Raw genomic sequence first — 9,952 nt, forward strand, 5'->3', positions numbered from 1 at the left:
ACAAGATTTAAGATAAATAGCGCCATCCGTGTTAAACCTTTTCTTTAAAATGTTATATGTTCCATCAAATAACCGTGGATGATAATTATGTTGTTGTTGTTGATGAGGATGAGAATGATGATGATGAAGATGATGATGATGATGATTTACATTTTGTTTTGTTTTTTGTTTTTATTTATTAACAATATTAGTTTTTTCATCGCGTCTCATCTGAAAATTGTATTAATTTTACATACAGGAACAACTTGTACGTCATAAGTGAAGAATTTTATAACTATAAAAGGTAAGAGACATTCATAACCTCATTAATAAACGCGATACGTGCGATCCAATTACATTTAGTTATTTGTGAAAACGCGAACGTAAATCGAGGTCATTAATATCTCACAATTGACCGCAAAATGCGTAATTGTTCCAATGTCGCACACAATTGACCGGCGTTTGCGTGTTTTTGTGCGTCGGAGAAACTGCGCGCGCGCTGGCTGCCGTATTTGGATTGCGCGCTACCATATTTGCGCAGATTGTGATACGCACTTTTGTTATTGGTCGTCCTGTTTTAGCCTGATCGATTTTTGGAAGGGAAGATGCACCCGCCCAAAAATCATCTATTTTATCAACTTTTGAGCAAAATTTTGTGTTATTTTGTAAGATGATGAGATTAAAGTGACGGTTATGAATGAGGTTAATAACTCTGCATCGGTAATATGTCGGGCATTGTGAAAAATCTAAACATTTTGCTTTGGACCTCGGAATATCCTCGGGGCTGTGCCCCTCAGGATATTCCTCGGTTCAAAGGCAAAATGTTTAGATTTTCACAATGCCCTCCAAATAACCGATGCGCAGTTATTAACCTCTAAATAGAAAGTTTGAGCATACCTACACAGACAACTACAATGCCCGATGAGGATGTGAAGATTGAGAAGATTGGAGTGTCAGTCGACGATCTTAGTTTTTTGTGAGCTTTTTGTGGTCAGACACTTTGATTTTGTGTAGACGTAATGTGTTTATATTAATTTATCCTCTGAATTTATTCATAAGAATCTGCCATTATAATTTGAAAATATGAACCATGTTCTTTATGTTATTGGTCACTGCGCATTTTAATTCGATACTATTGGGTCTATGATTTTCAGAAACCTACCATTGTCGATCATTATTGGCATACCTTTAGTCACTATTGTTTACGTTTTGACAAATATCTCCTACTTCGCCGTTTTGTCTCCGGAAGAACTGCTTTTATCTGATGGAGTCGCATTCGTAAGTTATCTCAGAGTAGGCTATACTATCAGATTAATGTAGAGATAAGGTGGCGACAATATTAAAGAAAGGCTTTAGTATAATTATGTAATATACCATGTATACGAGGGGCAGTTAATAAGTTCGTAGTACAGGATACTTAAAACAGTACCACCAAAATTCTCACTCTTGAACATGGTTACTGCATCAAGTTAATGCACCCGTCTCAATTATTCTTGAAATTTTCCATATCAACAAAATGGAAGTCTTCCGATTGCTCCGTAAGCCACTTTTCAGTGATGGCTCAACAGCATTGATCACCAGCAAGCCTGATATTATAAATGTAGGACATAAAATAGGTTTCAATAACTGAATTAGTTGAAAGTATTTTTTTGTGTTTTCAGACATTCGCTCGGAAAACTCTAGGTACATTTGCATGGATAGTTCAGGTTGCCGTTGTATTTTCTACATTTGGTGCTTCAAATGCCAATCTTCTCCCTGGGTGTAGGTGAGTAGCAGCATCATTCAAATTTCCACACTATATATTGTCGTTTACTCGAGTGCAAGTGCAAGTCTTTATTCTGAAGTGAGTTATGTTGAATAATTTTTGCTGCGAAAGGTGTTTGCACAGAAGTATTTTATTCCGAACGATCGTTGATCCGAACGGTCAATTTCTTTGATAAGTCATTTATCCGGCAGTTTTTTTTCTCAGAAAGGTTATTATTCCGAAGGTTCATTGCTCCGAAAATGAAACAAAAATTTTTTATGGTTTTTTATGCGAAGGGTCGTTTCACCGAAAATAACATTCAGGTCAAATCGGAGATTTTTGCTGCTTTAGAGTAACGAGTCTATCAACCCTATTTATGTCCCTTCGGAATAAAACCCTTTGGAGTAACCATGGAATTAAGAGACATGGAAGTTGGTCGATCCAACACCTATTGAATTATTTACGTAACATTCTATAGAGGGTACGTATCAAGCTATTAGTGGTAATAATGACGTCAGCGTGTCTTTGATGTGGATCAGACTTGCCGCCTTTATTGCCAGTTCGTTTATTTACAGGTTTATTATTTTGAGCAAAAATCGTGTTTTTCTTGATTATGTTTCAAGTATGTTGTTTTTATTCGGAAAAAAGTGACAGGGATGTTAGATTTGTAATTCTTAAACTTCAAAATATTGGAAATCATGCATTTACGTCTAAACCGCTAATTAGCGGTAATAATTGATATGCGCACTTGGCACATGCGTTACATTGTAAAATGAATCTCGCATCTATTTGTGTGCCCGGGGCTGCCCGAAATTGCTGTTGACCAGAATGTTCCAGAGTCAGGTATTATCTTTACATTTTGCGTAACCTGAAATAAATTGTATTTCATTTAATTTTCTGTTTTAAAACTGCTATCTGAAAGTCTAGCATATATACATTTAATCGGTAGGTTTTCACATAATTACATACTTTTAATATAAATTAAACTGATAGCATTCTGACCATTACGTAGGGATTTTATAAAATCTGTTTGTGTTCATAAAACTAGTCATGCACTGCGGTAATATAACACAGCCCATTGTCAGGACTTAGTACACGACCTCGTACTGCTATTGATTTTTAAGCGGGAACTTTGATTTTAGACATGGTACACGTTGACCATGCGTTGACTCAATTGTTCCACTTTCACCTGTACTGCTTTTGTTAAGTATCGCGGCAAGTATGATACTCACTTTGATGTAGTATTTGACCAGCTTCCATGTGTATTACTTCCATGGAGTAACAAAATGACCATTACGAACAATACCCATTTGGAGTAACGGTCGACATTTCCGGACAAACGACCCTTCTGACTAAATACCTTTGGGACAAATGACCCCTCGGAACAAAACCTTTTGGATTGATGACCTTCTATACAGGGTGTCCCAAAAAAAAGAGGCCCCTCATTGCGCCCTCATTTTCTCCTATTTCTGAAAAGTTGATGAAATATATTTTAGTATGTAAAGAAACCTTTAATCATTAGCTCTAATAAACCAAAACAATTATTTCAATCGGCTCACAACTTTTGAAGATATGTCCTTTTGAATAAAATTACCCGTTTTTCACTCTGTCCACGGATATTAAACAGAGTGGTTGGGATGGCTCATGTTGTGGAGTGGCCTGCACGATCACCAGACCTTAACACTTGATTTTTTTTCCTTTGTGGCAAAATCCAAGATCTTCGCAAACGTATTACTGAATGCATTCGCAAGTATCCGGCGCACAAGGATGGTACGCAACGCAATAGATGCAATGAGGACCAGGGCTGAAACCTGTATTCGCCAAGGAGGCAACCAGGTAGAGGGCAGAGCAGCATAGTAAACTCACTTCAGAAGAACCAAATACAAACCAAACAGCCTTTTAGGGCTACCTTTTATCCTAAAAAGAGAAATGACTTATGTTGTAAATTAAAAAAAAAGAAATCAAGAAACAACAACGTAAGAAAGTAAGAAACATAATAAAACAAAAAGGCATAAATAACCAAGAAAAAATAAGTAATTGCAAGTAAAACAAAAGAAGTCCCATTCGGCATCCATTTTACCCACAAATTAATGACACTATTAACAAAATCCATTGCCCAACCCACCGGTAAAGCCCATTCCATAAACAAAGTTATTTTATAAAGTTATCATTGAGAAATGTTTGATATTCATGCATGGTATGTGTACTCTTTTTCAATCTTTGAAGTAGCCAAACCCTCTCCGTGGACAGAGTGAAAAACGGGTACATTTCTTTAAAAGAGCATATCTTCAAAAGTTGCGAGCCGATTGATATAATTGTTTTGGTTTATTATAGCTAACGACTCAAGGTTTCTTTACATACCAAAATATATTTGATCAACTTTTCAGAAATAGAAGAAAAAGGGGGCGAAATGAGGGGCATCTTTTTTTTTTTGGGACACCCTGTAGAAAGCGTGTTCGGACAAACGATCCTTCGGAATAAAACCATGCGGAACTTTAACACCTGTTCCCAAGCATCCCAATATTGTTATTCCGATTTATGCAATGTGACCATTGAAACACCCCAGCAAACACAAAAACATTGTAAACAAGTTGTATTTTGGGTTTTGGTATAGGTAAAAACGTTTTATAAAGGTTATGAAAATGTTTTAAAACGTTTAGTTTGAAAACACACTACAACAATATTTTTAAAATGTTTTCAAAATGTTATTGTAAACTATTTTTTCCAAATATTTTTGCCAAATATTTTGTCAACACTTAAATAACATTATGTTAAAATATTTGCTGTAGGTTATCAAAAATGTTTTTTTAATGTTATGAAACGTTTTATGCCCTTTATACACCCTTTATGTAACCCGACATTTACTCACAACGTTTTATAACCTTTTGCGAATGATGTCGAAAACGTTTTGTGTTTGCTGGGAATTTTTGACGATGTGTGATTACAATCCAACATTTCTGAATGTGAGTTCCGTTACATGATTGGAGGTTAATAGCTAGGCATAATTTTGGTGTAGTTCAAATTAAATTACTATCCATTGACGCACCGTTTTATGTTTTATAGAACAATGCACGACCCCAAAGCGAATTGGGGAGTGCATTGTGATAAATAAAAAAGCTGCAAGTACATTGATTTGCCATTTGAACGTCAGCAAAATCATTTGCAGTCATCAAATTCAACTGCCTTTTAAGGGGGTACTACACCCCTCGATAAATGCGTGTCTATTTTTGCATTTTTCTCAAAAACTAATAACACAGTTGTAACAAAAGTTATGTATACCGTATTATAGGGGCAAGGAATCCAATTACTACACTGGAATTTCAGTAACCCAAGACAAGCGGTTTGTTATTTATGATAAGAAATAAGGTACCGATAGGATGTACCTCATTTCCTATCATATATACTGAACCGCTTGTCTTGAATCACTTAAATTTTAGTGTAGTAATTGGATTCCTTGCCCCAATAATATACACAACCTTTGTTACCAGTGTGTTATTATTTTTTGAGAAAAATGCAAAAATAGTCACAAATTTACCACAGGGGTGTAGTACCCCTTAAAAGCTCAAAGTCCCAAATTTAACTGCAAAAAAAATCCCTTCTTGGTGGCGCCATGCATTAACCAATGAGGTGCATTTATGGATTAATTCTTATTTTGCTTCTAGATTGAGCTATGCCGCAGGTCGTGAAGGTCACATGCCAAATATTATGTCCATGGTTCATATCTCAAGAATTACACCTGTACCTGCAGTGCTGTTCTTAGTAAGAATGATGGTGGTAGTGATGATGATGGGGAGAATGATAATGCAGTTGATAATGACGGTGATGATAATGATGATGATGATGATGATGGTGGTGGTGGTGGTGGTAGTGGTGGTGGTGGTGGTGGTGGGTGGTGGGTGGTGGTGGTGTGGTGGTGGTGATGGTGGTGGTGGTGGTGGTGGTGTGGTGGTGGTGGTGGTAGTGGTGGTGGTGGTGGTAGTGGTGGTAGTGGTGGTGGTGGTGGTGCTGCTGCTGATGATGATGATATTATATACTTTTGTTTTGTGTCTAAATGATATTGACGATGTAAGGTTTTTCAAAGCATGTTTCATATATAATAACGTTATTTTCTGCGCCAGATTCATCATTAAAGGAACACTATCAATTTCATCTGTTAAATCGTGACAATCAGGATATTAAGCAAAGTGTCCTTACAAGAGTGTACTTAATTAAACATTAATCCAATTGTAACCATTATGTAAAAGCTTAGATTAAAACTTACACCAGAGAACATAAGAAGATATCCCAAGATTTTCATGCTGATCTTAACACGAATTCACTATATCACATTCAAAACATCGTATACGCTACTCGTATAAATAGAATGACATCTTTTGTCTTATTTCCCGGCAGGGTTCGATGTTTATCATACTGATGATACCCGGTAGTATTGATTCTCTTATCAATTACTTTAGTTTTGCTCAGTGGCTGATTTATGGTCTGGCATTTATTGCTGTTCTTATATTGAGGTACAAACATCCAGAATGGGATAGACCTATAAAGGTAAGATAAGGATTCCATTCATACGGAATCATAACCATAATAATGATCCTAACTCTGCCCAATCCATAGCCCCTATATGTTACAGGTGGTTAGCTAGTGACACTAAATGCCTATATTATATCAATTTGCTGAGACCGAAAAAGCAACCTTTTGATCAAAAATTAGGAAAACCACTTGTTCTCCATTGTTATAAATATATTGAGATACAAAACAAATGGGATATGCATATAAAGGTAAGATATGGATTCATTTTAAACCCTATCAATGGATGAAAACCGGCACAGATAAAATTAATATAAATGTCACTTTTGAGCCAGCAAAATGTACGGCAATGACAATATCCAGAAAGAGGGCTTCTTGCAAACTTGATCTGTAATTTGTGGCGTAATTATTTACAAGCTTGTGTGATATGTAATAACATCACGATTGTTAACAAGATTGACATTGCTAACACTGGTCATTGTTTTAAAATAAGTACAGGGTGCCCCCCCCCCCAAAAAAAAGAGACCCCTCATTGCGCCCTATGTTTCTCCTATTTTACCAAAGTTGAACAAGTTTATGTTGGTATGTAAAGAAGCCTGTATCCGTTAGCTTTAATAAACCGAAACAATTATTTCAATCGGCTCATAACTTTTGAAGATATGCCCTTTTAAACAAATGTGCCCGTTTTTCACTCTGTCCATAGATGAGGTTTGGCTACATCAAAGATTAAATGAAAAAAAAAGGTTAATGACATGGAAAGATAAGGCCTCGGAACACATTCACTCAGGCCCGTCGGAAGCAAATTAAAAGTGGTACGGCCCACTTTGGGGGTCTGGGGTGAAACCCCCAGCTGGGTTTGAAGGGGCAGAGCCCCTCATGGGGGGTAACTTAAAGGGTGCGAAGCCCCCTGGAAGCTCAAGCACTTTGGAAAATAAAAAGTAGCATTTCAACGGTAAGTTAATAGGACTAAACTTCAAAACTAGGACATTCAAAATAAAAAATGATCAACCATAAAGCATGTTACCATGTCATGATAAGACTCGATACATGATAGTAAATTTGAAAGTCCAGTGACGGATGCAGAGCAGTCAGAGGGTGGGGGCCCAATTTTCGGAAAAAAAATGCAAGTAGGGCCTAATGGCCGGGAAGCGGCCATGTCGTCGCGCTTGCGCGCCGGGGGGCATCTGAGGGGGGATGTGCCCCCTCAGAAGTTAGAAACTTTAGGAAAATAAAGACCCAATTGAATCCAATTGGTGGACCATTTTGTCCTTATTATTGTGTAAAATTTTAGTTTGAAAAAGCCTAAAATTGGCAAAAAGACGGCCCAATTGAAGCCATTTGTGGACAAGTTTGAACTTTTATTGTCTGAATTATTGCTTTATAATTATGTACCCATAAAGTTGCGCACGCGGGTGTCTGAGGGGCATTTCCCCCTCAGAAGTGAGAAAAATTATGCAAAATGAAGACCTAATTGAAGCCATTTGGTGGACTATTTTTGCACTATTATTGTGTTTGAAAAGGCCGAAAATTTGCCCAATGACGGCCCAATTGAAGCCATTCGTGGACAAGTTTTGACCTTTATAAATTACCCGGTATGTAAACATAAAGTTCCGCACGCAGGGGTGTCTGAGGGGGGGATGAAGACCTAATTGAAGCCATTTGGTGGACCATTTGGTGGACTGATTTTGGTGACAATATGACGGGCCTGCATATCGGTGAGCCCGCCGGCGTAAATTTCACATGCTTTTGGGCAGAGGGCCCGCCTTCAGGCAAAATAATCAAAGAACTAGGCCTATAGGCTATAGATTGACCCGACTGCGATTTAGGCATGGGCCTACTATACGGGTAATTTAACCTTTTCCTTCTCCTTTTCTCTTCTTTTTTTCCTCATTTTTTCCTCTTGCTCTTCTCTTCTCTCCTTTCCTCTTTTTTTTTTTTTTTTTAGAGGGGGGCAAATCCGCGCCTGTGTAGGCCTAAGTCACACCTCAAACAAATAAAATAAAATGTAAAATCAACCATTCAAAAAAAAGTCATATTATACAAATATTAGGCCTATACAATATTTAATATACAAATATTGAATGTTTATGAGTACAATGGTAAGAATATTTTCATGAGGTGAAATACGGACTGTTCCATTCAATTTTTTTTATTATTATTAGTTTTAGGCTGAAAAGTGGTACGGCCATGGCCGTACCGGCCGTAGCGGTTCCGACGGGCCTGCATTCACTGGTGTGATAAACGTAATTTAATTGGTATATTTAACGGAATATATGTTTTACATACCAACATAATTTATATTTGATCAACTTTTCTGAAATAGGAGAAAAAGAGGGCGCCTCTTTTTTTTGGGGACAACTTGTATGATTCGTAATAAATGCAGATCACAAAAACAAGTTTTAACCTCTTTGGTACAAACATACTAAACAAACAAACAAACAAAAAATAATGTTCTTGTAATGTTTTACAGGTTCCACTATTTCTTCCAGTACTAATGATAATCGCAGCCTGTTACTTGGTGATAGCTCCAATACTTGAAGACCCAGCATTGGAATTTCTCTACGCATTCCTGTTTATCGTGTCTGGACTACTTCTTTATTTCCCATTGGTTAAATTTCAATTAATACAGCCAAGGTTTTTTGGTAAGTGCTGCAAATATTCATCATAAGTTAGGAATACAAATTTAATCTTTCTCATTGTTCTCAGTCATGAAAATAAAAAGGGTAAAACACGCCATAATTTGTTTTATTTTGGTCAAAGCAAACTGTTGAGGTGTTTCACTGCATATAAGTGTTATACTTATTGAAAGGCTTAAGGAATTATTGTACGTAAGTGTTCGATAAAGATAAGGCCACTTGAAATATATATAACATGGTATTATTGTTTCTTTCAGATAAAATAACAGTGTTTTTACAGCAACTTCTACAAGTGGTACCATCTGGATACAATGTGTAATACAATGATAATTTAAATTTTGTTCACACTTGTTTGAGTGGTAATCATTCGTCATGTTCTTATCATGATTAATTAAGAATATTGACATTTATATGAAAGTGCTCAAAAGTTAAGTTTGTTAGCTGAGTTTGTGTCTGAATTGTGTCAGAAGAATTCCACATCGCCCAGATTATGTCACTCGGTTTGTGTAGCCTGATATGCTTTACTCGCATGATTTGAGTGGCCTTCAACGTGTGGCGTCCAGCGGTAAGAACCTGTACTGACCGCGGTCTTTTCAATTTGGTGAACATTGTGCGTGGACAATACCATGGACAATACTCATCAAAGTATAACTTTGTACATATTAATAAACGTTGCCACTCTTCATATTCAAATCGCAATCATTAAAAGCAGGAATTCTTTTTACACGAGGTAACAGTCTTCAGCTAATAAAATACTTCATATTTGTATCAATTTCAATCTTCTTTTAAATAAAATAGACATATAAATTCCTTAAATGTCACAAACTTTACAAACACTGGTTCTGGTGCATAATTCTGGTATACCATTCGGGCTGTACATTTAATGGAATAAAGGACATTATAACACATAGGATGTGGAGTATTGCCGAAAATTCTAATGATAATTTTAGATGTTCAGTGTTGCAACATTAAAAACATTGGTCCTGAAGATTTTTGGTGCTTGCACATCGCACAAACGGTTAACGGTCTTGATTAACTTCATTAGCTTCTCTTATGTTCTGTCACGGAA

The 9,952-nt window shown here is 36.6% G+C and overlaps 1 long non-coding RNA gene across 1 annotated transcript; it reads left to right on the forward strand.

Moving 5' to 3' along the window:
• Positions 1–5,364: 5,364 nt before the first annotated feature.
• On the forward strand, positions 5,365–8,872 carry LOC140158203 (uncharacterized). The gene is made up of 3 exons (XR_011859724.1): positions 5,365–5,482; positions 6,116–6,265; positions 8,718–8,872. It is a non-coding gene; the product is annotated as an uncharacterized lncRNA (long non-coding RNA).
• The last annotated feature ends 1,080 nt before the right edge of the window (positions 8,873–9,952 follow it).

This window comes from Amphiura filiformis, chromosome 8, assembly GCF_039555335.1.
Source record: "Amphiura filiformis chromosome 8, Afil_fr2py, whole genome shotgun sequence".
NCBI classification, from domain to species: Eukaryota; Metazoa; Echinodermata; class Ophiuroidea; order Amphilepidida; family Amphiuridae; genus Amphiura; species Amphiura filiformis.